A 27,057-nucleotide genomic window follows, 5' to 3' on the forward strand; every position below is an offset into this window, starting at 1 on the left:
TTTTACTATTTATTTTTTAGTTTTAGGTGAACACAGTATCTTTATTTTATTGTTATTTTCTGCACACACCAGGCAAGTGCTCTAGGGCTTGAGCCACATCCCCAGCCCTGTACTGTAGTGTTGTAAGAAGTGACCATTGTGGGAAACTGGCTAAAGGGTATATGACGTCTTTGGGTATTATTTCTTAGAACTGCGTGTGCATCTACGATCATCTCAAAATAAAAGTTCAGCCAGGCGCGGTGGCACACACGTCCTGTCATCCCAGCAGCTCAGGAGGCTGAGGCAGGAGGATGTTAAGTCCGAGGCCAGCCTCAGCAATTGAGCAAGGCTGTAAGCAACCTAGTGACAGCCAGTCTCTAAAAAAAAAAATAAAAAAAATTCTCGCTCCTGTCTCTCTCTCTCTCACTCTCTCTCTCTCTCTCTCTCTCTGTGAGATGAGGGTCTTGGGCTGAAGTAATTCCCCTGCCTCAGTCTCCCTTTATTTTTGTTTTTTTGGTACCAAGGATTGAATTCAGGGACCCCCAACCACTGAGCCCTGTCCCCAGCCCTATTTTATTGAGAGACGGGGACCTGATGTCTGTAGACATGCTTCAACCTGCCTCTGCCTTGTGCCCTGGGGACATGTGGGGACCCCACAGGTTTACAGCACGTGTGTCTCTGTGTGTGTGTGTGACAGGAACGTGTGTATGCGTGTGTGAGATGTGCTTTTGGTAACAGGGATTGAACCCAGGGGCCCTCCCCAGCCCTATTCTGTATTTTATTTAGAGACAGGGTCTCCCTGAGTTGCTTAGGGCCTTGCTAAATTAGTGAGGCCATCTTTGAACTCATGATCCTCCTATCTCAGCCTCCCTCTGCTGGGATGACAGGCATCCTCCACCATGCCTGGCCTTAGTGAAAGTTTTTTAACCACCAAATTTTCACCCAATTCCTCCTGTTGCTCCTTCTTAACTCATTCTTTATTAAGACTCACTTCCTCTTCAACAAATAAAAAAAAATTGGTACCAGGGATCAAAAACCAGGGGTGCTCAACGTCGGATCCCCTTCCCCAGCCCCTTTTTCTACTTTATGGAGAGACAGGGTCTCGCTGAGTTGCTGAGGGCCTCGTAAGTGGCTGAGGCTGGCCTCCACCTTGCGATCCTCCTGCCTCAGCCTCCCCAGCCGCTGGGATGACAGGCGTGCGCCCCGGCCCGGTGCTGTGATTTTCTGTGAGTGTCCAGGCGCATTGGTGTGTCTCTGCCTAGGTCATCTCAGCGTGTGTGTGTGTGTTTGTGTGTGTGCGCCAGTGTGCTGGATTGCACGTTTGGGTGCGCGCGCGTGTGCACACGTTGCCCCGGTGCGGAGTGGGTCCCCGTGGGCACGGGCGCCTGGCGTGCGTGTGTGCCGTGTGCGCGCACCTGGTGCCTGTGTGCACCCTGCGCGTGCCGCGCCCGGTGTCGCCTGCGGTCTGCAGGGGACAGATCGGCGCCCTCCCGCGCAGGGGCGGGGTGGGTGTGGGTGGGGGTAGCCCTGACTTGTCCCCGGGCGCGGCCGCCTGCGAGTCCAGGCGGGCGGCGCCCCCGCTCCTCCCCGCGGGGCCGGGCACACACACGTGGGCCCGGCGCCGCCTCCCGCGTCCCCACCCACCGCGGCCGCCCCCGTCGCCCAGCGGCCCCGGGGATAAAGTGGCGGCGCAGACGCCGCGCCCTGTCGCCCTGTCGCTGCGGAGGTGGCCGCGCGCGCAGCTCGCCCCGCCCTGGTTCCGCCGCCCGCGGAGACCCTTGGCGCTTGGGAGGTGACAGCGCCGCTCGCGGCCCTGGTAACCTGCCTCCCTGTCCACGCCCCACCCACGAGCGCCGCCACCAGGGGGTCGGGGCGACGCCAGTCCCGGGGTGGGGGTCCCTGGCGCGCTCAGCGTGGCCTCCCGCGCGCTCCCGCGCGCGTGTGCACGATCGTGCGCCTTTGCACGCTCGCGCGCCCCCCCGGACTCCCTGGCACCAGTCCCCCCCCTGGTCACCAACTTGTCCCCATCCGCCGCGGTCTCTTTGCAGCCCCTGGTGGCACCAACGCGACTCGGGGTGAAGTCCCCGGGTTTTCTTCCCTGCCCCTCCCCACCCGGGTGGCATTTCCAAATGACAGCTGTGACCCCGGGATGTGGGTGACACCGCAGGAGGCAAAGTTTGTCCGAAGCCTCCGGGGGCGACGACTGGGTCCTGGGAACCCGCCTCCTCGGGGGTGAGGGGGACTTTGCGGGCGCCCACCCCCAGGGTACACGCAGGGCGACTCCCCCCCACCCCCCGGGCCACCCCGGGCCGCGCTCGTCCGCGCGCCCAGCCCCATTGGAGCGGATCCTGTAGGAAAAAGTGATGACAGGGAACAAGTAGTTGGGGGAGATCCCAGGCGCCTGGTCCCCGCCCCGGGGAGGGAGGGGACCCGGGAGCCTGTTGGGGGCCAGCTGCGAGCTGGCTTCCCGGCTCTGCACCCCGCCAGCCCCCAAGATCGGGATCTGGGGTGGCGGGGGGTGAGCGCCACGCGCGGGATGGAGGGACCCGGGCTCGATTGGGGAGCAGCCCCGGGTGGCCTGGCTCTGATCCTGCAGGCGATGTCCCCTGGTGGAGCGCAGGAGCCAGGGCGGAATGGAACCAGGTTGGTGACGGTGTCTGTGTGGCATCTCTGATGGCAGCAATCAGCCAGGAGCATGCACTCCAGAGGGGACTCCAACTGGTCCTTGGAGATTTTCTCTCTCTCTCTCTCTCTATATCTCTCTCTCTTTGTCTTTTTGGAGAGAGAGAGAGAGATAGATAGAGAGAGAGAGAGAGAGAGAGAGAGAGAGAGAGAGAGAGAGAGCTGGGTCTCTGTGCAGCTGGGTCCCCACATCCACAGAGCTGCTGCTTGATTGCAGCTAAAATAGTCTTTAAGATGAAGTTTCCTGGAATGATTGGAAATAAACACAGATGGATAAAGAAGAGAGAGTGAGCAAAAAAAATCCTAAAAATGAGGCACTTTAAAAAAAATAAATAAAGTGAGCATTTTTCTTAAGAACAAATGAGATTTTTTTTCCTTCTTTTTCTTTCTCCCAGTTGGAGAGAGATTTGCAAGAGATGGATGTCATTTAGAAAAAAAAAAAAAGATTAAAAAAAATCTTGGAACAGGGTTGACCTCCCCTCTACCTAAGAGTCTTTTACCACCACCACCCCTCCTCCGACTCCCCAGATTTCTGAATTGGGAATGTGTCCCCTTTTCTTTCAAGGACCTGAAGATCCTTCCAGAATGCCCGAGGAGACCTCTCCCAGGCGGACCCCGCAGAGCATCCCCTACCAGGACCTTCCCCACCTGGTGAACAAGGAGGGACAGTACCTGTTCTGCAGGTACTGGAATCCCTCAGGGACACCCAGGTGAGTCTTGGTCTCCTGCTCCTCCTCCGTGTGGCCCCCTCCCCTCTCTGACCCCCATTTCCCAACACCCCCTTTGAACACTGGGTACAGTCATATTACCAAAGCCGAATTTCCTGCTTTATCATTTATTTTTATTTATTTATTTTAATTAAGAAGCCAGAATTCTGTTTCTGCGATGACAACTAGGCATCCACCGTATGTCAGTTTGCAAAAAAAGAAAAAAAAATTCCACATGACTTTATTTATCTATTTTGGTGCTGCAGTTGATTTCCTGTGGTCTGGGCAATTCGATCAACATCAAACCCAAGAGTTAAAAGGTTCCTAAATGCATAAGAAATAAACACCATCCTGTATACATATGTCACTGATGCGTGTGTCTTTCTTTTTTTTATTAGTTGTTGATTTGTTGATGGATATTTATTTATGTCTTTTTTTAAAAATTAGTTGTTGATTTGTTGATGGATCTTTATTTATGTCTTTTTTTAAAAATTAGTTGTTGATTTCTTGATGGATCTTTATTTATGTCTTTTTAAAAAAATCAGTTGTTGATTTGTTGATGGATCTTTAATTGTGTCTTTTTTTTATTAGTTGTTGATTTGTTGAAGGACCTTTATTTATGGATACATGGTGCCCTGAGATTCGAACCCAGGGCCTCACACAGGCCAGGCGAGCCGCTCTACCACCGAGCCACCACCCTAGGCCCAATGTGTGTGTGTGTCTTTTTTGGGGGGCGGGGGCAGGGCTTGACTTTTCCTGTTCAATGTGGGCTTCAGAAGGTGACATCCAGGTAGAATTGAGAAGAAAGGGGTCTGGGTGTCTCCTTTGATGCTTTGTTAGGTTACTTGGTGCATATTGGCTGTCAAGGACCCGCCTGGGCGTTGGAAACGGGCCTGGGGACTCGGGTACCAGGAGGCCACCACCGGTGTCTGGCTTCTCTTGGGTGAGGCAGGAAAACCCTGCCTGTGTGTGTTATCTGGAGGAAAAGAGAAGGTGTGTGCAAGCCAGCTGGCTTATGGTTTATGGGGGACGTTGGGATGGCCGGGAAATAGATGTGAGCCTGAAAGGGTACCCTGTGTGGATTTTGCAGTGATGGAAGTATTCTGTTTCTTGACTGAATCAATGTCAATAACCTGGTCGTGAGATTGTACTGTAGTTTTTTTTTTTTTTTTACTATTTATTTTTTAGTTTTAGGTGAACACAGTATCTTTATTTTATTGTTATTTTCTGCACACACCAGGCAAGTGCTCTAGGGCTTGAGCCACATCCCCAGCCCTGTACTGTAGTGTTGTAAGAAGTGACCATTGTGGGAAACTGGCTAAAGGGTATATGACGTCTTTGGGTATTATTTCTTAGAACTGCGTGTGCATCTACGATCATCTCAAAATAAAAGTTCAGCCAGGGGCGGTGGCACACACGTCCTGTCATCCCAGCAGCTCAGGAGGCTGAGGCAGGAGGATGTTAAGTCCGAGGCCAGCCTCAGCAATTGAGCAAGGCTGTAAGCAACCTAGTGACAGCCAGTCTCTAAAAAAAAAAAAAAAAAAAAAAAAAAAAATTCTCCCTCCTCTCTCTCTCTCTCTCTCTCTCTCTCTCTCTCTCTCTCTCTGTGAGATGAGGGTCTTGGGCTGAAGTAATTCCCCTGCCTCAGTCTCCCTTTATTTTTGTTTTTTTGGTACCAAGGATTGAACTCAGGGACCCCCAACCACTGAGCCCTGTCCCCAGCCCTATTTTATTGAGAGACGGGGACCTGATGTCTGTAGACATGCTTCAACCTGCCTCTGCCTTGTGCCCTGGGGACATGTGGGGACCCCACAGGTTTACAGTACGTGTGTCTCTGTGTGTGTGTGTGTGACAGGAACGTGTGTATGCGTGTGTGAGATGTGCTTTTGGTAACAGGGATTGAACCCAGGGGCCCTCCCCAGCCCTATTCTGTATTTTATTTAGAGACAGGGTCTCCCTGAGTTGCTTAGGGCCTTGCTAAATTAGTGAGGCCATCTTTGAACTCATGATCCTCCTATCTCAGCCTCCCTCTGCTGGGATGACAGGCATCCTCCACCATGCCTGGCCTTAGTGAAAGTTTTTTAACCACCAAATTTTCACCCAATTCCTCCTGTTGCTCCTTCTTAACTCATTCTTTATTAAGACTCACTTCCTCTTCAACAAATAAAAAAAAATTGGTACCAGGGATCAAAAACCAGGGGTGCTCAACGTCGGATCCCCTTCCCCAGCCCCTTTTTCTACTTTATCGAGAGACAGGGTCTCGCTGAGTTGCTGAGGGCCTCGTAAGTGGCTGAGGCTGGCCTCCACCTTGGGATCCTCCTGCCTCAGCTCCCCAGCCGCTGGGATGACAGGCGTGCGCCAAGGCCCGGTGCTGTGACTTTCTATGAGTGTCCAGGCGCATTGGTGTGTCTCTGCCTAGGTCATCTCAGCGTGCGTGTGTGTGTTTGTGTGTGTGCGCCAGTGTGCTGGATTGCACGTTTGGGTGCGCGCGCGTGTGCACACGTTGCCCCGGTGCGGAGTGGGTCCCCGTGGGCACGGGCGCATGGCGTGCGTGTGTGACGTGTGCGCGCACCTGGGGCCTGTGTGCACCCTGCGCGTGCCGCGCCCGGTGTCGCCTGCGGTCTGCAGGGGACAGATCGGCGCCCTCCCGCGCAGGGGCGGGATGGGTGTGGGTGGGGGTAGCCCTGACTTGTCCCCGGGCGCGGCCGCCTGCGAGTCCGGGCAGGCGGCGACCCCGCTCCTCCCCGCGGGGCCGGGCACACACACGTGGGCCAGGCGCCGCCTCCCGCGTCCCCACCCACCGCGGCCGCCCCCGTCGCCCAGCGGCCCCAGGGATAAAGTGGCGGCGCAGACGCCGCGCCCTGTCGCCCTGTCGCCGCGGAGGTGGCCGCCCGCGCAGCTCGCCCGGCCCTGGTTCCGCCGCCCGCGGAGACCCTTGGCGCTCTGGAGGTGACAGCGCTGCTCGCGGCCCCGGTAACCTGCCTCCCTGTCCCCGCCCCACCCGCGAGCGCCGCCACCAGGGGGTCCGGGCGACGCCAGTCCCGGGGTGGGGGTCCCTGGCGCGCTCAGCGTGGCCTCCCGCGCGCTCCCGCGCGCGTGTGCACGATCGTGCGCCTTTGCACGCTCGCGCGCCCCCCCGGACTCCCTGGCACCAGTCCCCCCCCTTGTCACCAACTTGTCCCCATCCGCCGCGGTCTCTTTGCAGCCCCTGGTGGCACCAACGCGACTCGGGGTGAAGTCCCCGGGTTTTCTTCCCTGCCCCCCCCACCCGGGTGGCATTTCCAAATGACAGCTGTGACCCCGGGCTCTGGGTGACAGGGCAGGAGGCAAAGTTTGTCCGAAGCCTCCGGGGGCGACGACTGGGTCCTGGGAACCCGCCTCCTCGGGGGTGAGGGGGACTTTGCGGGCGCCCACCCCCAGGGTACACGCAGGGCGACTCCCCCCCACTCCCTGGGCCACCCCGGGCCGCGCTCGTCCGCGCGCCCAGCCCCATTGGAGCGGATCCTGTAGGAAAAAGTGATGACAGGGAACAAGTAGTTGGGGGAGATCCCAGGCGCCTGGTCCCCGCCCCGGGGAGGGAGGGGACCCGGGAGCCTGTTGGGGGCCAGCTGCGAGCTGGCTTCCCAGCTCTGCACCCCGCCAGCCCCCAAGATTGGGATCTGGGGTGGCGGGGGGTGAGCGCCAGGCGCGGGATGGAGGGACCCGGGCTCGCCACCGCGATCGGGGAGCAGCCCCGGGTGGCCTGGCTCTGATCCTGCAGGCGATGTCCCCTGGTGGAGCGCAGGAGCCAGGGCGGAATGGAACCAGGTTGGTGACGGTGTCTGTGTGGCATCTCTGATGGCAGCAATCAGCCAGGAGCATGCACTCCAGAGGGGACTCCAACTGGTCCTTGGAGATTTTCTCTCTCTCTCTCTCTCTATATCTCTCTCTCTTTCTCTTTTTGGAGAGAGAGAGAGAGATAGAGAGAGAGAGAGAGAGAGAGAGAGAGAGAGAGAGAGAGAGAGAGAGAGCTGGGTCTCTGTGCAGCTGGGTCCCCACATCCACAGAGCTGCTGCTTGATTGCAGCTAAAATAGTCTTTAAGATGAAGTTTCCTGGAATGATTGGAAATAAACACAGATGGATAAAGAAGAGAGAGTGAGAAAAAAAAATCCTAAAAATGAGGCACTTTAAAAAAAATAAATAAAGTGAGCATTTTTCTTAAGAACAAATGAGATTTTTTTTTTCCGTCTTTTTCTTTCTCCCAGTTGGAGAGAGATTTGTAAGAGATGGATGTCATTTAGAAAAAAAAAAAAAGATTAAAAAAAAATCTTGGAACAGGGTTGACCTCCCCTCTACCTAAGAGTCTTTTACCACCACCACCCCTCCTCCGACTCCCCAGATTTCTGACTTGGGAATGTGTCCCCTTTTCTTTCAAGGACCTGAAGATCCTTCCAGAATGCCCGAGGAGACCTCTCCCAGGTGGACCCCGCAGAGCATCCCCTACCAGGACCTTCCCCACCTGGTGAACAAGGAGGGACAGTACCTGTTCTGCAGGTACTGGAATCCCTCAGGGACACCCAGGTGAGTCTTGGTCTCCTGCTCCTCCTCCGTGTGGCCCCCTCCCCTCTCTGACCCCCATTTCCCAACACCCCCTTTGAACACTGGGTACAGTCATGTTACCAAAGCCGAATTTCCTGCTTTATCATTTATTTTTATTTATTTATTTTAATTAAGAAGCCAGAATTCTGTTTCTGCGATGACAACTAGGCATCCACCGTATGTCAGTTTGCAAAAAAAGAAAAAAAAAATTCCACATGACTTTATTTTGGTGCTGCAGTTGATTTCCTGTGGTCTGGGCAATTCGATCAACATCAAACCCAAGAGTTAAAAGGTTCCTAAATGCATCAGGAATAAACACCATCCTGTATACATATGTCACTGATGCGTGTGTCTTTCTTTTTTTTATTAGTTGTTGATTTGTTGATGGATATTTATTTATGTCTTTTTTTAAAAATTAGTTGTTGATTTGTTGATGGATCTTTATTTATGTCTTTTTTAAAAAATTAGTTGTTGATTTCTTGATGGATCTTTATTTATGTCTTTTTAAAGAAATCAGTTGTTGATTTGTTGATGGATCTTTATTTGTGTCTTTTTTTTTTATTAGTTGTTGATTTGTTGAAGGACCTTTATTTATGGATACATGGTGCCCTGAGATTCGAACCCAGGGCCTCACACAGGCCAGGCGAGCCGCTCTACCACCGAGCCACCACCCTAGGCCCAATGTGTGTGTGTGTCTTTTTTGGGGGGCGGGGGCAGGGCTTGACTTTTCCTGTTCAATGTGGGCTTCAGAAGGTGACATCCAGGTAGAATTGAGAAGAAAGGGGTCTGGGTGTCTCCTTTGATGCTTTGTTAGGTTACTTGGTGCATATTGGCTGTCAAGGACCCGCCTGGGCGTTGGAAACGGGCCTGGGGACTCGGGTACCAGGAGGCCACCACCGGTGTCTGGCTTCTCTTGGGTGAGGCAGGAAAACCCTGCCTGTGTGTGTTATCTGGAGGAAAAGAGAAGGTGTGTGCAAGCCAGCTGGCTTATGGTTTATGGGGGACGTTGGGATGGCCGGGAAATAGATGTGAGCCTGAAAGGGTACCCTGAGTGGATTTTGCAGTGATGGAAGTATTCTGTTTCTTGACTGAATCAATGTCAATAACCTGGTCGTGAGATTGTACTGTAGTTTTTTTTTTTTTTTTACTATTTATTTTTTAGTTTTAGGTGAACACAGTATCTTTATTTTATTGTTATTTTCTGCACACACCAGGCAAGTGCTCTAGGGCTTGAGCCACATCCCCAGCCCTGTACTGTAGTGTTGTAAGAAGTGACCATTGTGGGAAACTGGCTAAAGGGTATATGACGTCTTTGGGTATTATTTCTTAGAACTGCGTGTGCATCTACGATCATCTCAAAATAAAAGTTCAGCCAGGGGCGGTGGCACACACGTCCTGTCATCCCAGCAGCTCAGGAGGCTGAGACAGGAGGATGTTAAGTCCGAGGCCAGCCTCAGCAATTGAGCAAGGCTGTAAGCAACCTAGTGACAGCCAGTCTCTAAAAAAAAAAAAAAAAAAAAAAAAAAAAAATTCTCCCTCCTCTCTCTCTCTCTCTCTCTCTCTCTCTCTCTCTCTCTCTCTCTGTGAGATGAGGGTCTTGGGCTGAAGTAATTCCCCTGCCTCAGTCTCCCTTTATTTTTGTTTTTTTGGTACCAAGGATTGAACTCAGGGACCCCCAACCACTGAGCCCTGTCCCCAGCCCTATTTTATTGAGAGACGGGGACCTGATGTCTGTAGACATGCTTCAACCTGCCTCTGCCTTGTGCCCTGGGGACATGTGGGGACCCCACAGGTTTACAGTACGTGTGTCTCTGTGTGTGTGTGTGTGACAGGAACGTGTGTATGCGTGTGTGAGATGTGCTTTTGGTAACAGGGATTGAACCCAGGGGCCCTCCCCAGCCCTATTCTGTATTTTATTTAGAGACAGGGTCTCCCTGAGTTGCTTAGGGCCTTGCTAAATTAGTGAGGCCATCTTTGAACTCATGATCCTCCTATCTCAGCCTCCCTCTGCTGGGATGACAGGCATCCTCCACCATGCCTGGCCTTAGTGAAAGTTTTTTAACCACCAAATTTTCACCCAATTCCTCCTGTTGCTCCTTCTTAACTCATTCTTTATTAAGACTCACTTCCTCTTCAACAAATAAAAAAAAATTGGTACCAGGGATCAAAAACCAGGGGTGCTCAACGTCGGATCCCCTTCCCCAGCCCCTTTTTCTACTTTATCGAGAGACAGGGTCTCGCTGAGTTGCTGAGGGCCTCGTAAGTGGCTGAGGCTGGCCTCCACCTTGGGATCCTCCTGCCTCAGCTCCCCAGCCGCTGGGATGACAGGCGTGCGCCAAGGCCCGGTGCTGTGACTTTCTATGAGTGTCCAGGCGCATTGGTGTGTCTCTGCCTAGGTCATCTCAGCGTGCGTGTGTGTGTTTGTGTGTGTGCGCCAGTGTGCTGGATTGCACGTTTGGGTGCGCGCGCGTGTGCACACGTTGCCCCGGTGCGGAGTGGGTCCCCGTGGGCACGGGCGCCTGGCGTGCGTGTGTGACGTGTGCGCGCACCTGGGGCCTGTGTGCACCCTGCGCGTGCCGCGCCCGGTGTCGCCTGCGGTCTGCAGGGGACAGATCGGCGCCCTCCCGCGCAGGGGCGGGATGGGTGTGGGTGGGGGTAGCCCTGACTTGTCCCCGGGCGCGGCCGCCTGCGAGTCCGGGCGGGCGGCGACCCCGCTCCTCCCCGCGGGGCCAGGCACACACACGTGGGCCAGGCGCCGCCTCCCGCGTCCCCACCCACCGCGGCCGCCCCCGTCGCCCAGCGGCCCCAGGGATAAAGTGGCGGCGCAGACGCCGCGCCCTGTCGCCCTGTCGCCGCGGAGGTGGCCGCCCGCGCAGCTCGCCCGGCCCTGGTTCCGCCGCCCGCGGAGACCCTTGGCGCTCTGGAGGTGACAGCGCTGCTCGCGGCCCCGGTAACCTGCCTCCCTGTCCCCGCCCCACCCGCGAGCGCCGCCACCAGGGGGTCCGGGCGACGCCAGTCCCGGGGTGGGGGTCCCTGGCGCGCTCAGCGTGGCCTCCCGCGCGCTCCCGCGCGCGTGTGCACGATCGTGCGCCTTTGCACGCTCGCGCGCCCCCCCGGACTCCCTGGCACCAGTCCCCCCCCTTGTCACCAACTTGTCCCCATCCGCCGCGGTCTCTTTGCAGCCCCTGGTGGCACCAACGCGACTCGGGGTGAAGTCCCCGGGTTTTCTTCCCTGCCCCCCCCACCCGGGTGGCATTTCCAAATGACAGCTGTGACCCCGGGCTCTGGGTGACAGGGCAGGAGGCAAAGTTTGTCCGAAGCCTCCGGGGGCGACGACTGGGTCCTGGGAACCCGCCTCCTCGGGGGTGAGGGGGACTTTGCGGGCGCCCACCCCCAGGGTACACGCAGGGCGACTCCCCCCCACTCCCTGGGCCACCCCGGGCCGCGCTCGTCCGCGCGCCCAGCCCCATTGGAGCGGATCCTGTAGGAAAAAGTGATGACAGGGAACAAGTAGTTGGGGGAGATCCCAGGCGCCTGGTCCCCGCCCCGGGGAGGGAGGGGACCCGGGAGCCTGTTGGGGGCCAGCTGCGAGCTGGCTTCCCAGCTCTGCACCCCGCCAGCCCCCAAGATTGGGATCTGGGGTGGCGGGGGGTGAGCGCCAGGCGCGGGATGGAGGGACCCGGGCTCGCCACCGCGATCTGGGAGCAGCCCCGGGTGGCCTGGCTCTGATCCTGCAGGCGATGTCCCCTGGTGGAGCGCAGGAGCCAGGGCGGAATGGAACCAGGTTGGTGACGGTGTCTGTGTGGCATCTCTGATGGCAGCAATCAGCCAGGAGCATGCACTCCAGAGGGGACTCCAACTGGTCCTTGGAGATTTTCTCTCTCTCTCTCTCTCTATATCTCTCTCTCTTTCTCTTTTTGGAGAGAGAGAGAGAGATAGAGAGAGAGAGAGAGAGAGAGAGAGAGAGAGAGAGAGAGAGAGAGAGAGCTGGGTCTCTGTGCAGCTGGGTCCCCACATCCACAGAGCTGCTGCTTGATTGCAGCTAAAATAGTCTTTAAGATGAAGTTTCCTGGAATGATTGGAAATAAACACAGATGGATAAAGAAGAGAGAGTGAGAAAAAAAAATCCTAAAAATGAGGCACTTTAAAAAAAATAAATAAAGTGAGCATTTTTCTTAAGAACAAATGAGATTTTTTTTTTCCGTCTTTTTCTTTCTCCCAGTTGGAGAGAGATTTGTAAGAGATGGATGTCATTTAGAAAAAAAAAAAAAGATTAAAAAAAAATCTTGGAACAGGGTTGACCTCCCCTCTACCTAAGAGTCTTTTACCACCACCACCCCTCCTCCGACTCCCCAGATTTCTGACTTGGGAATGTGTCCCCTTTTCTTTCAAGGACCTGAAGATCCTTCCAGAATGCCCGAGGAGACCTCTCCCAGGTGGACCCCGCAGAGCATCCCCTACCAGGACCTTCCCCACCTGGTGAACAAGGAGGGACAGTACCTGTTCTGCAGGTACTGGAATCCCTCAGGGACACCCAGGTGAGTCTTGGTCTCCTGCTCCTCCTCCGTGTGGCCCCCTCCCCTCTCTGACCCCCATTTCCCAACACCCCCTTTGAACACTGGGTACAGTCATGTTACCAAAGCCGAATTTCCTGCTTTATCATTTATTTTTATTTATTTATTTTAATTAAGAAGCCAGAATTCTGTTTCTGCGATGACAACTAGGCATCCACCGTATGTCAGTTTGCAAAAAAAGAAAAAAAAAATTCCACATGACTTTATTTTGGTGCTGCAGTTGATTTCCTGTGGTCTGGGCAATTCGATCAACATCAAACCCAAGAGTTAAAAGGTTCCTAAATGCATCAGGAATAAACACCATCCTGTATACATATGTCACTGATGCGTGTGTCTTTCTTTTTTTTATTAGTTGTTGATTTGTTGATGGATATTTATTTATGTCTTTTTTTAAAAATTAGTTGTTGATTTGTTGATGGATCTTTATTTATGTCTTTTTTAAAAAATTAGTTGTTGATTTCTTGATGGATCTTTATTTATGTCTTTTTAAAGAAATCAGTTGTTGATTTGTTGATGGATCTTTATTTGTGTCTTTTTTTTTTATTAGTTGTTGATTTGTTGAAGGACCTTTATTTATGGATACATGGTGCCCTGAGATTCGAACCCAGGGCCTCACACAGGCCAGGCGAGCCGCTCTACCACCGAGCCACCACCCTAGGCCCAATGTGTGTGTGTGTCTTTTTTGGGGGGCGGGGGCAGGGCTTGACTTTTCCTGTTCAATGTGGGCTTCAGAAGGTGACATCCAGGTAGAATTGAGAAGAAAGGGGTCTGGGTGTCTCCTTTGATGCTTTGTTAGGTTACTTGGTGCATATTGGCTGTCAAGGACCCGCCTGGGCGTTGGAAACGGGCCTGGGGACTCGGGTACCAGGAGGCCACCACCGGTGTCTGGCTTCTCTTGGGTGAGGCAGGAAAACCCTGCCTGTGTGTGTTATCTGGAGGAAAAGAGAAGGTGTGTGCAAGCCAGCTGGCTTATGGTTTATGGGGGACGTTGGGATGGCCGGGAAATAGATGTGAGCCTGAAAGGGTACCCTGAGTGGATTTTGCAGTGATGGAAGTATTCTGTTTCTTGACTGAATCAATGTCAATAACCTGGTCGTGAGATTGTACTGTAGTTTTTTTTTTTTTTACTATTTATTTTTTAGTTTTAGGTGAACACAGTATCTTTATTTTATTGTTATTTTCTGCACACACCAGGCAAGTGCTCTAGGGCTTGAGCCACATCCCCAGCCCTGTACTGTAGTGTTGTAAGAAGTGACCATTGTGGGAAACTGGCTAAAGGGTATATGACGTCTTTGGGTATTATTTCTTAGAACTGCGTGTGCATCTACGATCATCTCAAAATAAAAGTTCAGCCAGGGGCGGTGGCACACACGTCCTGTCATCCCAGCAGCTCAGGAGGCTGAGGCAGGAGGATGTTAAGTCCGAGGCCAGCCTCAGCAATTGAGCAAGGCTGTAAGCAACCTAGTGACAGCCAGTCTCTAAAAAAAAAAAAAAAAAAAAAAAAAAAAAAAAAAAATTCTCCCTCCTCTTTCTCTCTCTCTCTCTCTCTCTCTCTCTCTCTCTCTCTCTCTGTGAGATGAGGGTCTTGGGCTGAAGTAATTCCCCTGCCTCAGTCTCCCTTTATTTTTGTTTTTTTGGTACCAAGGATTGAATTCAGGGACCCCCAACCACTGAGCCCTGTCCCCAGCCCTATTTTATTGAGAGACGGGGACCTGATGTCTGTAGACATGCTTCAACCTGCCTCTGCCTTGTGCCCTGGGGACATGTGGGGACCCCACAGGTTTACAGCACGTGTGTCTCTGTGTGTGTGTGTGACAGGAACGTGTGTATGCGTGTGTGAGATGTGCTTTTGGTAACAGGGATTGAACCCAGGGGCCCTCCCCAGCCCTATTCTGTATTTTATTTAGAGACAGGGTCTCCCTGAGTTGCTTAGGGCCTTGCTAAATTAGTGAGGCCATCTTTGAACTCATGATCCTCCTATCTCAGCCTCCCTCTGCTGGGATGACAGGCATCCTCCACCATGCCTGGCCTTAGTGAAAGTTTTTTAACCACCAAATTTTCACCCAATTCCTCCTGTTGCTCCTTCTTAACTCATTCTTTATTAAGACTCACTTCCTCTTCAACAAATAAAAAAAAATTGGTACCAGGGATCAAAAACCAGGGGTGCTCAACGTCGGATCCCCTTCCCCAGCCCCTTTTTCTACTTTATCGAGAGACAGGGTCTCGCTGAGTTGCTGAGGGCCTCATAAGTGGCTGAGGCTGGCCTCCACCTTGCGATCCTCCTGCCTCAGCTCCCCAGCCGCTGGGATGACAGGCGTGCGCCACGACCCGGTGCTGTGACTTTCTATGAGTGTCCAGGCGCATTGGTGTGTCTCTGCCTAGGTCATCTCAGCGTGTGTGTGTGTGTTTGTGTGTGTGCGCCAGTGTGCTGGATTGCACGTTTGGGTGCGCGCGCGTGTGCACACGTTGCCCCGGTGCGGAGTGGGTCCCCGTGGGCACGGGCGCCTGGCGTGCGTGTGTGCCGTGTGCGCGCACCTGGGGCCTGTGTGCACCCTGCGCGTGCCGCGCCCGGTGTCGCCTGCGGTCTGCAGGGGACAGATCGGCGCCCTCCCGCGCAGGGGCGGGGTGGGTGTGGGTGGGGGTAGCCCTGACTTGTGCCCGGGCGCGGCCGCCTGCGAGTCCGGGCGGGCGGCGCCCCCGCTCCTCCCCGCAGGGCCGGGCACACACACGTGGGCCCGGCGCCGCCTCCCGCGTCCCCACCCACCGCGGCCGCCCCCGTCGCCCAGCGGCCCCGGGGATAAAGTGGCGGCGCAGACGCCGCGCCCTCTCGCCCTGTCGCCGCGGAGGTGGCCGCGCGCGCAGCTCGCCAGGCCCTGGTTCCGCCGCCCGCGGAGACCCTTGGCGCTTGGGAGGTGACAGCGCCGCTCGCGGCCCCGGTAACCTGCCTCCCAGTCCCCGCCCCACCCGCGAGCGCCGCCACCAGGGGGTCAGGGCGACGCCAGTCCCGGGGTGGGGGTCCCTGGCGCGCTCAGCCTGGCCTCCCGCGCGCTCCCGCGCGCGTGTGCACGATCCTGCGCCTTTGCACGCTCGCGCGCCCCCCGGACTCCCTGGCACCAGTCCCCCCCCTGGTCACCAACTTGTCCCCAACCGCCGCGGTCTCTTTGCAGCCCCTGGTGGCACCAACGCGACTCGGGGTGAAGTCCCCGGGTTTTCTTCCCTCCCCCCCCCACCCGGGTGGCATCTCCAAATGACAGCTGTGACCCCGGGCTGTGGGTGACAGGGCAGGAGGCAAAGTTTGTCCGAAGCCTCCGGGGGCGACGACTGGGTCCTGGGAACCCGCCTCCTCGGGGGTGAGGGGGACTTTGCGGGCGCCCACCCCCAGGGTACACGCAGGGCGACTCCCCCCCACCCCCCGGGCCACCCCGGGCCGCGCTCGTCCGCGCGCCCAGCCCCATTGGAGCGGATCCTGTAGGAAAAAGTGATGACAGGGAACAAGTAGTTGGGGGAGATCCCAGGCGCCTGGTCCCCGCCCCGGGGAGGGAGGGGACCCGGGAGCCTGTTGGGGGCCAGCTGCGAGCTGACTTCCCGGCTCTGCACCCCGCCAGCCCCCAAGATTGGGATCTGGGGTGGCGGGGGGTGAGCGCCAGGCGCGGGATGGAGGGACCCGGGCTCGCCACCGCGATCGGGGAGCAGCCCCGGGTGGCCTGGCTCTGATCCTGCAGGCGATGTCCCCTGGTGGAGCGCAGGAGCCAGGGCGGAATGGAACCAGGTTGGTGACGGTGTCTGTGTGGCATCTCTGATGGCAGCAATCAGCCAGGAGCATGCACTCCAGAGGGGACTCCAACTGGTCCTTGGAGATTTTCTCTCTCTCTCTCTCTCTCTCTCTCTCTCTCTCTCTCTCTCTCTCTCTCTTTCTCTTTTTGGAGAGAGAGAGAGAGATAGAGAGAGAGAGAGAGAGAGAGAGAGAGAGAGAGAGCTGGGTCTCTGTGCAGCTGGGTCCCCACATCCACAGAGCTGCTGCTTGATTGCAGCTAAAATAGTCTTTAAGATGAAGTTTCCTGGAATGATTGGAAATAAACACAGATGGATAAAGGAGAGAGAGAGAGAAAAAAAATCCTAAAAATGAGGCACTTTAAAAAAAATAAATAAAGTGAGCATTTTTCTTAAGAACAAATGAGATTTTTTTTCCTTCTTTTTCTTTCTCCCAGTTGGAGAGAGATTTGCAAGAGATGGATGTCATTTAGAAAAAAAAAAAAAAAGATTAAAAAAAATCTTGGAACAGGGTTGACCTCCCCTCTACCTAAGAGTCTTTTACCACCACCACCCCTCCTCCGACTCCCCAGATTTCTGACTTGGGAATGTGTCCCCTTTTCTTTCAAGGACCTGAAGATCCTTCCAGAATGCCCGAGGAGACCTCTCCCAGGCGGACCCCGCAGAGCATCCCCTACCAGGACCTTCCCCACCTGGTGAACGCGGAGGGACAGTACCTGTTCTGCAGGTACTGGAATCCCTCAGGGACACCCAGGTGAGTCTTGGTCTCCTGCTCCTCCTCCGTGTGGCCCCCTCCCCTCTCTGACCCCCATTTCCCAACACCCCCTTTGAACACTGGGTACAGTCATGTTACCAAAGCCGAATTTCCTGCTTTATCATTTATTTTTATTTATTTATTTTAATTAAGAAGCCAGAATTCTGTTTCTGCGATGACAACTAGGCATCCACCGTATGTCAGTTTGCAAAAAAAGAAAAAAAAATTCCACATGACTTTATTTATCTATTTTGGTGCTGCAGTTGATTTCCTGTGGTCTGGGCAATTCGATCAACATCAAACCCAAGAGTTAAAAGGTTCCTAAATGCATAAGAAATAAACACCATCCTGTATACATATGTCACTGATGCGTGTGTCTTTCTTTTTTTTATTAGTTGTTGATTTGTTGATGGATATTTATTTATGTCTTTTTTTAAAAATTAGTTGTTGATTTGTTGATGGATCTTTATTTATGTCTTTTTTTAAAAATTAGTTGTTGATTTCTTGATGGATCTTTATTTATGTCTTTTTAAAAAAATCAGTTGTTGATTTGTTGATGGATCTTTAATTGTGTCTTTTTTTTATTAGTTGTTGATTTGTTGAAGGACCTTTATTTATGGATACATGGTGCCCTGAGATTCGAACCCAGGGCCTCACACAGGCCAGGCGAGCCGCTCTACCACCGAGCCACCACCCTAGGCCCAATGTGTGTGTGTGTCTTTTTTGGGGGGCGGGGGCAGGGCTTGACTTTTCCTGTTCAATGTGGGCTTCAGAAGGTGACATCCAGGTAGAATTGAGAAGAAAGGGGTCTGGGTGTCTCCTTTGATGCTTTGTTAGGTTACTTGGTGCATATTGGCTGTCAAGGACCCGCCTGGGCGTTGGAAACGGGCCTGGGGACTCGGGTACCAGGAGGCCACCACCGGTGTCTGGCTTCTCTTGGGTGAGGCAGGAAAACCCTGCCTGTGTGTGTTATCTGGAGGAAAAGAGAAGGTGTGTGCAAGCCAGCTGGCTTATGGTTTATGGGGGACGTTGGGATGGCCGGGAAATAGATGTGAGCCTGAAAGGGTACCCTGTGTGGATTTTGCAGTGATGGAAGTATTCTGTTTCTTGACTGAATCAATGTCAATAACCTGGTCGTGAGATTGTACTGTAGTTTTTTTTTTTTTTTTACTATTTATTTTTTAGTTTTAGGTGAACACAGTATCTTTATTTTATTGTTATTTTCTGCACACACCAGGCAAGTGCTCTAGGGCTTGAGCCACATCCCCAGCCCTGTACTGTAGTGTTGTAAGAAGTGACCATTGTGGGAAACTGGCTAAAGGGTATATGACGTCTTTGGGTATTATTTCTTAGAACTGCGTGTGCATCTACGATCATCTCAAAATAAAAGTTCAGCCAGGGGCGGTGGCACACACGTCCTGTCATCCCAGCAGCTCAGGAGGCTGAGGCAGGAGGATGTTAAGTCCGAGGCCAGCCTCAGCAATTGAGCAAGGGTGTAAGCAACCTAGTGACACCCAGTCTCTAAAAAAAAAAAAGAAAAAAAAAAAGAATTCTCCCTCCTCTCTCTCTCTCTCTGTCTCTCTCTCTCTCTCTCTCTCTCTCTCTGAGATGAGGGTCTTGGGCTGAAGTAATTCCCCTGCCTCAGTCTCCCTTTATTTTTGTTTTTTTGGTACCAAGGATTGAATTCAGGGACCCCCAACCACTGAGCCCTGTCCCCAGCCCTATTTTATTGAGAGACGGGGACCTGATGTCTGTAGACATGCTTCAACCTGCCTCTGCCTTGTGCCCTGGGGACATGTGGGGACCCCACAGGTTTACAGCACGTGTGTCTCTGTGTGTGTGTGTGACAGGAACGTGTGTATGCGTGTGTGAGATGTGCTTTTGGTAACAGGGATTGAACCCAGGGGCCCTCCCCAGCCCTATTCTGTATTTTATTTAGAGACAGGGTCTCCCTGAGTTGCTTAGGGCCTTGCTAAATTAGTGAGGCCATCTTTGAACTCATGATCCTCCTATCTCAGCCTCCCTCTGCTGGGATGACAGGCATCCTCCACCATGCCTGGCCTTAGTGAAAGTTTTTTAACCACCAAATTTTCACCCAATTCCTCCTGTTGCTCCTTCTTAACTCATTCTTTATTAAGACTCACTTCCTCTTCAACAAATAAAAAAAAATTGGTACCAGGGATCAAAAACCAGGGGTGCTCAACGTCGGATCCCCTTCCCCAGCCCCTTTTTCTACTTTATGGAGAGACAGGGTCTCGCTGAGTTGCTGAGGGCCTCGTAAGTGGCTGAGGCTGGCCTCCACCTTGGGATCCTCCTGCCTCAGCTCCCCAGCCGCTGGGATGACAGGCGTGCGCCACGGCCCGGTGCTGTGACTTTCTATGAGTGTCCAGGCGCATTGGTGTGTCTCTGCCTAGGTCATCTCAGCGTGTGTGTGTGTGTTTGTGTGTGTGCGCCAGTGTGCTGGATTGCACGTTTGGGTGCGCGCGCGTGTGCACACGTTGCCCCGGTGCGGAGTGGGTCCCCGTGGGCACGGGCGCCTGGCGTGCGTGTGTGCCGTGTGCGCGCACCTGGGGCCTGTGTGCACCCTGCGCGTGCCGCGCCCGGTGTCGCCTGCGGTCTGCAGGGGACAGATCTGCGCCCTCCCGCGCAGAGGCGGGGTGGGTGTGGGTGGGGGTAGCCCTGACTTGTGCCCGGGCGCGGCCGCCTGCGAGTCCGGGCGGGCGGCGCCCCCGCTCCTCCCCGCGGGGCCGGGCACACACACGTGGGCCCGGCGCCGCCTCCCGCGTCCCCACCCACGGCGGCCGCCCCCGTCGCCCAGCGGCCCCGGGGATAAAGTGGCGGCGCAGACACCGCGCCCTGTCGCCCTGTCGCCGCGGAGGTGGCCGCGTGCGCAGCTCGCCCCGCCCTGGTTCCGCCGCCCGCGGAGACCCTTGGCGCTTGGGAGGTGACAGCGCCGCTCGCGGCCCCGGTAACCTGCCTCCCTGTCCCCGCCCCACCCGCGAGCGCCGCCACCAGGGGGTCGGGGCGACGCCAGTCCCGGGGTGGGGGTCCCTGGCGCGCTCAGCGTGGCCTCCCGCGCGCTCCCGCGCGCGTGTGCACGATCGTGCGCCTTTGCACGCTCGCGCGCCCACCCGGACTCCCTGGCACCAGTCCCCCCCTGGTCACCAACTTGTCCCCATCCGCCGCGGTCTCTTTGCAGCCCCTGGTGGCACCAACGTGACTCGGGGTGAAGTCCCCGGGTTTTCTTCCCTGCCCCCCCCCACCCGGGTGGCATTTCCAAATGACAGCTGTGACCCCGGGCTGTGGGTGACAGGGCAGGAGGCAAAGTTTGTCCGAAGCCTCCGGGGGCGACGACTGGGTCCTGGGAACCCGCCTCCTCGGGGGTGAGGGGGACTTTGCGGGCGCCCACCCCCAGGGTACACGCAGGGCGACTCCCCCCCACTCCCTGGGCCACCCCGGGCCGCACTCGTCCGCGCGCCCAGCCCCATTGGAGCGGATCCTGTAGGAAAAAGTGATGACAGGGAACAAGTAGTTGGGGGAGATCCCAGGCGCCTGGTCCCCGCCCCGGGGAGGGAGGGGACCCGGGAGCCTGTTGGGGGCCAGCTGCGAGCTGACTTCCCGGCTCTGCACCCCGCCAGCCCCCAAGATTGGGATCTGGGGTGGCGGGGGGTGAGCGCCAGGCGCGGGATGGAGGGACCCGGGCTCGCCACCGCGATCTGGGAGCAGCCCCGGGTGGCCTGGCTCTGATCCTGCAGGCGATGTCCCCTGGTGGAGCGCAGGAGCCAGGGCGGAATGGAACCAGGTTGGTGACGGTGTCTGTGTGGCATCTCTGATGGCAGCAATCAGCCAGGAGCATGCACTCCAGAGGGGACTCCAACTGGTCCTTGGAGATTTTCTCTCTCTCTCTCTCTCTCTCTCTCTCTCTCTCTCTCTCTCTCTTTCTCTTTTTGGAGAGAGAGAGAGAGATAGAGAGAGAGAGAGAGAGAGAGAGAGAGAGAGAGAGAGCTGGGTCTCTGTGCAGCTGGGTCCCCACATCCACAGAGCTGCTGCTTGATTGCAGCTAAAATAGTCTTTAAGATGAAGTTTCCTGGAATGATTGGAAATAAACACAGATGGATAAAGGAGAGAGAGAGAGAAAAAAAATCCTAAAAATGAGGCACTTTAAAAAAAATAAATAAAGTGAGCATTTTTCTTAAGAACAAATGAGATTTTTTTTCCTTCTTTTTCTTTCTCCCAGTTGGAGAGAGATTTGCAAGAGATGGATGTCATTTAGAAAAAAAAAAAAAAAGATTAAAAAAAATCTTGGAACAGGGTTGACCTCCCCTCTACCTAAGAGTCTTTTACCACCACCACCCCTCCTCCGACTCCCCAGATTTCTGACTTGGGAATGTGTCCCCTTTTCTTTCAAGGACCTGAAGATCCTTCCAGAATGCCCGAGGAGACCTCTCCCAGGTGGACCCCGCAGAGCATCCCCTACCAGGACCTTCCCCACCTGGTGAACAAGGAGGGACAGTACCTGTTCTGCAGGTACTGGAATCCCTCAGGGACACCCAGGTGAGTCTTGGTCTCCTGCTCCTCCTCCGTGTGTCCCCCTCCCCTCTCTGACCCCCATTTCCCAACACCCCCTTTGAACACTGGGTACAGTCATGTTACCAAAGCCGAATTTCCTGCTTTATCATTTATTTTTATTTATTTATTTTAATTAAGAAGCCAGAATTCTGTTTCTGTGATGACAACTAGGCATCCACCGTATGTCAGTTTGCAAAAAAAGAAAAAAAAATTCCACATGACTTTATTTATCTATTTTGGTGCTGCAGTTGATTTCCTGTGGTCTGGGCAATTCGATCAACATCAAACCCAAGAGTTAAAAGGTTCCTAAATGCATAAGGAATAAACACCATCCTGTATACATATGTCACTGATGCGTGTGTCTTTCTTTTTTTTATTAGTTGTTGATTTGTTGATGGATATTTATTTATGTCTTTTTTTAAAAATTAGTTGTTGATTTGTTGATGGATCTTCATTTATGTCTTTTTTTAAAAATTAGTTGTTGATTTCTTGATGGATCTTTATTTATGTCTTTTTAAAAAAATCAGTTGTTGATTTGTTGATGGATCTTTAATTGTGTCTTTTTTTTATTAGTTGTTGATTTGTTGAAGGACCTTTATTTATGGATACATGGTGCCCTGAGATTCGAACCCAGGGCCTCACACAGGCCAGGCGAGCCGCTCTACCACCGAGCCACCACCCTAGGCCCAATGTGTGTGTGTGTCTTTTTTGGGGGGCGGGGGCAGGGCTTGACTTTTCCTGTTCAATGTGGGCTTCAGAAGGTGACATCCAGGTAGAATTGAGAAGAAAGGGGTCTGGGTGTCTCCTTTGATGCTTTGTTAGGTTACTTGGTGCATATTGGCTGTCAAGGACCCGCCTGGGCGTTGGAAACGGGCCTGGGGACTCGGGTACCAGGAGGCCACCACCGGTGTCTGGCTTCTCTTGGGTGAGGCAGGAAAACCCTGCCTGTGTGTGTTATCTGGAGGAAAAGAGAAGGTGTGTGCAAGCCAGCTGGCTTATGGTTTATGGGGGACGTTGGGATGGCCGGGAAATAGATGTGAGCCTGAAAGGGTACCCTGTGTGGATTTTGCAGTGATGGAAGTATTCTGTTTCTTGACTGAATCAATGTCAATAACCTGGTCGTGAGATTGTACTGTAGTTTTTTTTTTTTACTATTTATTTTTTAGTTTTAGGTGAACACAGTATCTTTATTTTATTGTTATTTTCTGCACACACCAGGCAAGTGCTCTAGGGCTTGAGCCACATCCCCAGCCCTGTACTTTAGTGTTGTAAGAAGTGACCATTGTGGGAAACTGGCTAAAGGGTATATGACGTCTTTGGGTATTATTTCTTAGAACTGCGTGTGCATCTACGATCATCTCAAAATAAAAGTTCAGCCAGGGGCGGTGGCACACACGTCCTGTCATCCCAGCAGCTCAGGAGGCTGAGGCAGGAGGATGTTAAGTCCGAGGCCAGCCTCAGCAATTGAGCAAGGCTGTAAGCAACCTAGTGACAGCCAGTCTCTAAAAAAATAAAGAAAAAAAAAAGAATTCTCCCTCCTCTCTCTCTCTCTCTGTCTGTCTCTCTCTCTCTCTCTCTGAGATGAGGGTCTTGGGCTGAAGTAATTCCCCTGCCTCAGTCTCCCTTTATTTTTGTTTTTTTTGGTACCAAGGATTGAATTCAGGGACCCCCAACCACTGAGCCCTGTCCCCAGCCCTATTTTATTGAGAGACGGGGACCTGATGTCTGTAGACATGCTTCAACCTGCCTCTGCCTTGTGCCCTGGGGACATGTGGGGACCCCACAGGTTTACAGCACGTGTGTCTCTGTGTGTGTGTGTGACAGGAACGTGTGTATGCGTGTGTGAGATGTGCTTTTGGTAACAGGGATTGAACCCAGGGGCCCTCCCCAGCCCTATTCTGTATTTTATTTAGAGACAGGGTCTCCCTGAGTTGCTTAGGGCCTTGCTAAATTAGTGAGGCCATCTTTGAACTCATGATCCTCCTATCTCAGCCTCCCTCTGCTGGGATGACAGGCATCCTCCACCATGCCTGGCCTTAGTGAAAGTTTTTTAACCACCAAATTTTCACCCAATTCCTCCTGTTGCTCCTTCTTAACTCATTCTTTATTAAGACTCACTTCCTCTTCAACAAATAAAAAAAAAATTGGTACCAGGGATCAAAAACCAGGGGTGCTCAACGTCGGATCCCCTTCCCCAGCCCCTTTTTCTACTTTATCGAGAGACAGGGTCTCGCTGAGTTGCTGAGGGCCTCGTAAGTGGCTGAGGCTGGCCTCCACCTTGGGATCCTCCTGCCTCAGCTCCCCAGCCGCTGGGATGACAGGCGTGCGCCACGGCCCGGTGCTGTGACTTTCTATGAGTGTCCAGGCGCATTGGTGTGTCTCTGCCTAGGTCATCTCAGCGTGTGTGTGTGTGTTTGTGTGTGTGCGCCAGTGTGCTGGATTGCACGTTTGGGTGCGCGCGCGTGTGCACACGTTGCCCCGGTGCGGAGTGGGTCCCCGTGGGCACGGGCGCCTGGCGTGCGTGTGTGCCGTGTGCGCGCACCTGGGGCCTGTGTGCACCCTGCGCGTGCCGCGCCCGGTGTCGCCTGCGGTCTGCAGGGGACAGATCTGCGCCCTCCCGCGCAGAGGCGGGGTGGGTGTGGGTGGGGGTAGCCCTGACTTGTCCCCGGGCGCGGCCGCCTGCGAGTCCGGGCGGGCGGCGCCCCCGCTCCTCCCCGCGGGGCCGGGCACACACACGTGGGCCCGGCGCCGCCTCCCGCGTCCCCACCCACGGCGGCCGCCCCCGTCGCCCAGCGGCCCCGGGGATAAAGTGGCGGCGCAGACACCGCGCCCTGTCGCCCTGTCGCCGCGGAGGTGGCCGCGTGCGCAGCTCGCCCCGCCCTGGTTCCGCCGCCCGCGGAGACCCTTGGCGCTTGGGAGGTGACAGCGCCGCTCGCGGCCCCGGTAACCTGCCTCCCTGTCCCCGCCCCACCCGCGAGCGCCGCCACCAGGGGGTCGGGGCGACGCCAGTCCCGGGGTGGGGGTCCCTGGCGCGCTCAGCGTGGCCTCCCGCGCGCTCCCGCGCGCGTGTGCACGATCGTGCGCCTTTGCACGCTCGCGCGCCCACCCGGACTCCCTGGCACCAGTCCCCCCCTGGTCACCAACTTGTCCCCATCCGCCGCGGTCTCTTTGCAGCCCCTGGTGGCACCAACGTGACTCGGGGTGAAGTCCCCGGGTTTTCTTCCCTGCCCCCCCCCACCCGGGTGGCATTTCCAAATGACAGCTGTGACCCCGGGCTGTGGGTGACAGGGCAGGAGGCAAAGTTTGTCGGAAGCCTCCGGGGGCGACGACTGGGTCCTGGGAACCCGCCTCCTCGGGGGTGAGGGGGACTTTGCGGGCGCCCACCCCCAGGGTACACGCAGGGCGACTCCCCCCCACTCCCTGGGCCACCCCGGGCCGCACTCGTCCGCGCGCCCAGCCCCATTGGAGCGGATCCTGTAGGAAAAAGTGATGACAGGGAACAAGTAGTTGGGGGAGATCCCAGGCGCCTGGTCCCCGCCCCGGGGAGGGAGGGGACCCGGGAGCCTGTTGGGGGCCAGCTGCGAGCTGGCTTCCCGGCTCTGCACCCCGCCAGCCCCCAAGATCGGGATCTGGGGTGGCGGGGGGTGAGCGCCAGGCGCAGGATGGAGGGACCCGGGCTCGATCGGGGAGCAGCCCCGGGTGGCCTGGCTCTGATCCTGCAGGCGATGTCCCCTGGTGGAGCGCAGGAGCCAGGGCGGAATGGAACCAGGTTGGTGACGGTGTCTGTGTGGCATCTCTGATGGCAGCAATCAGCCAGGAGCATGCACTCCAGAGGGGACTCCAACTGGTCCTTGGAGATTTTCTCTCTCTCTCTCTCTCTCTCTCTCTTTTGGAGAGAGAGAGAGAGAGAGAGAGAGAGAGAGAGAGAGAGAGAGCTGGGTCTCTGTGCAGCTGGGTCCCCACATCCACAGAGCTGCTGCTTGATTGCAGCTAAAATAGTCTTTAAGATGAAGTTTCCTGGAATGATTGGAAATAAACACAGATGGATAAAGGAGAGAGAGAGAGAAAAAAAATCCTAAAAATGAGGCACTTTAAAAAAAAATAAATAAAGTGAGCATTTTTCTTAAGAACAAATGAGATTTTTTTTCCTTCTTTTTCTTTCTCCCAGTTGGAGAGAGATTTGCAAGAGATGGATGTCATTTAGAAAAAAAAAAAAAAAAGATTAAAAAAAATCTTGGAACAGGGTTGACCTCCCCTCTACCTAAGAGTCTTTTACCACCACCACCCCTCCTCCGACTCCCCAGATTTCTGAATTGGGAATGTGTCCCCTTTTCTTTCAAGGACCTGAAGATCCTTCCAGAATACCCGAGGAGACCTCTCCCAGGCGGACCCCGCAGAGCATCCCCTACCAGGACCTTCCCCACCTGGTGAACAAGGAGGGACAGTACCTGTTCTGCAGGTACTGGAATCCCTCAGGGACACCCAGGTGAGTCTTGGTCTCCTGCTCCTCCTCCGTGTGGCCCCCTCCCCTCTCTGACCCCCATTTCCCAACACCCCCTTTGAACACTGGGTACAGTCATATTACCAAAGCCGAATTTCCTGCTTTATCATTTATTTTTATTTATTTATTTTAATTAAGAAGCCAGAATTCTGTTTCTGCGATGACAACTAGGCATCCACCGTATGTCAGTTTGCAAAAAAAGAAAAAAAAATTCCACATGACTTTATTTATCTATTTTGGTGCTGCAGTTGATTTCCTGTGGTCTGGGCAATTCGATCAACATCAAACCCAAGAGTTAAAAGGTTCCTAAATGCATAAGGAATAAACACCATCCTGTATACATATGTCACTGATGCGTGTGTCTTTCTTTTTTTTATTAGTTGTTGATTTGTTGATGGATATTTATTTATGTCTTTTTTTAAAAATTAGTTGTTGATTTGTTGATGGATCTTCATTTATGTCTTTTTTTAAAAATTAGTTGTTGATTTCTTGATGGATCTTTATTTATGTCTTTTTAAAAAAATCAGTTGTTGATTTGTTGATGGATCTTTAATTGTGTCTTTTTTTTATTAGTTGTTGATTTGTTGAAGGACCTTTATTTATGGATACATGGTGCCCTGAGATTCGAACCCAGGGCCTCACACAGGCCAGGCGAGCCGCTCTACCACCGAGCCACCACCCTAGGCCCAATGTGTGTGTGTGTCTTTTTTGGGGGGCGGGGGCAGGGCTTGACTTTTCCTGTTCAATGTGGGCTTCAGAAGGTGACATCCAGGTAGAATTGAGAAGAAAGGGGTCTGGGTGTCTCCTTTGATGCTTTGTTAGGTTACTTGGTGCATATTGGCTGTCAAGGACCCGCCTGGGCGTTGGAAACGGGCCTGGGGACTCGGGTACCAGGAGGCCACCACCGGTGTCTGGCTTCTCTTGGGTGAGGCAGGAAAACC

This window comes from Spermophilus citellus (genome assembly GCF_964194105.1).
Source record: "Spermophilus citellus genome assembly, chromosome: 12".
Lineage (NCBI taxonomy): Eukaryota > Metazoa > Chordata > Mammalia > Rodentia > Sciuridae > Spermophilus > Spermophilus citellus.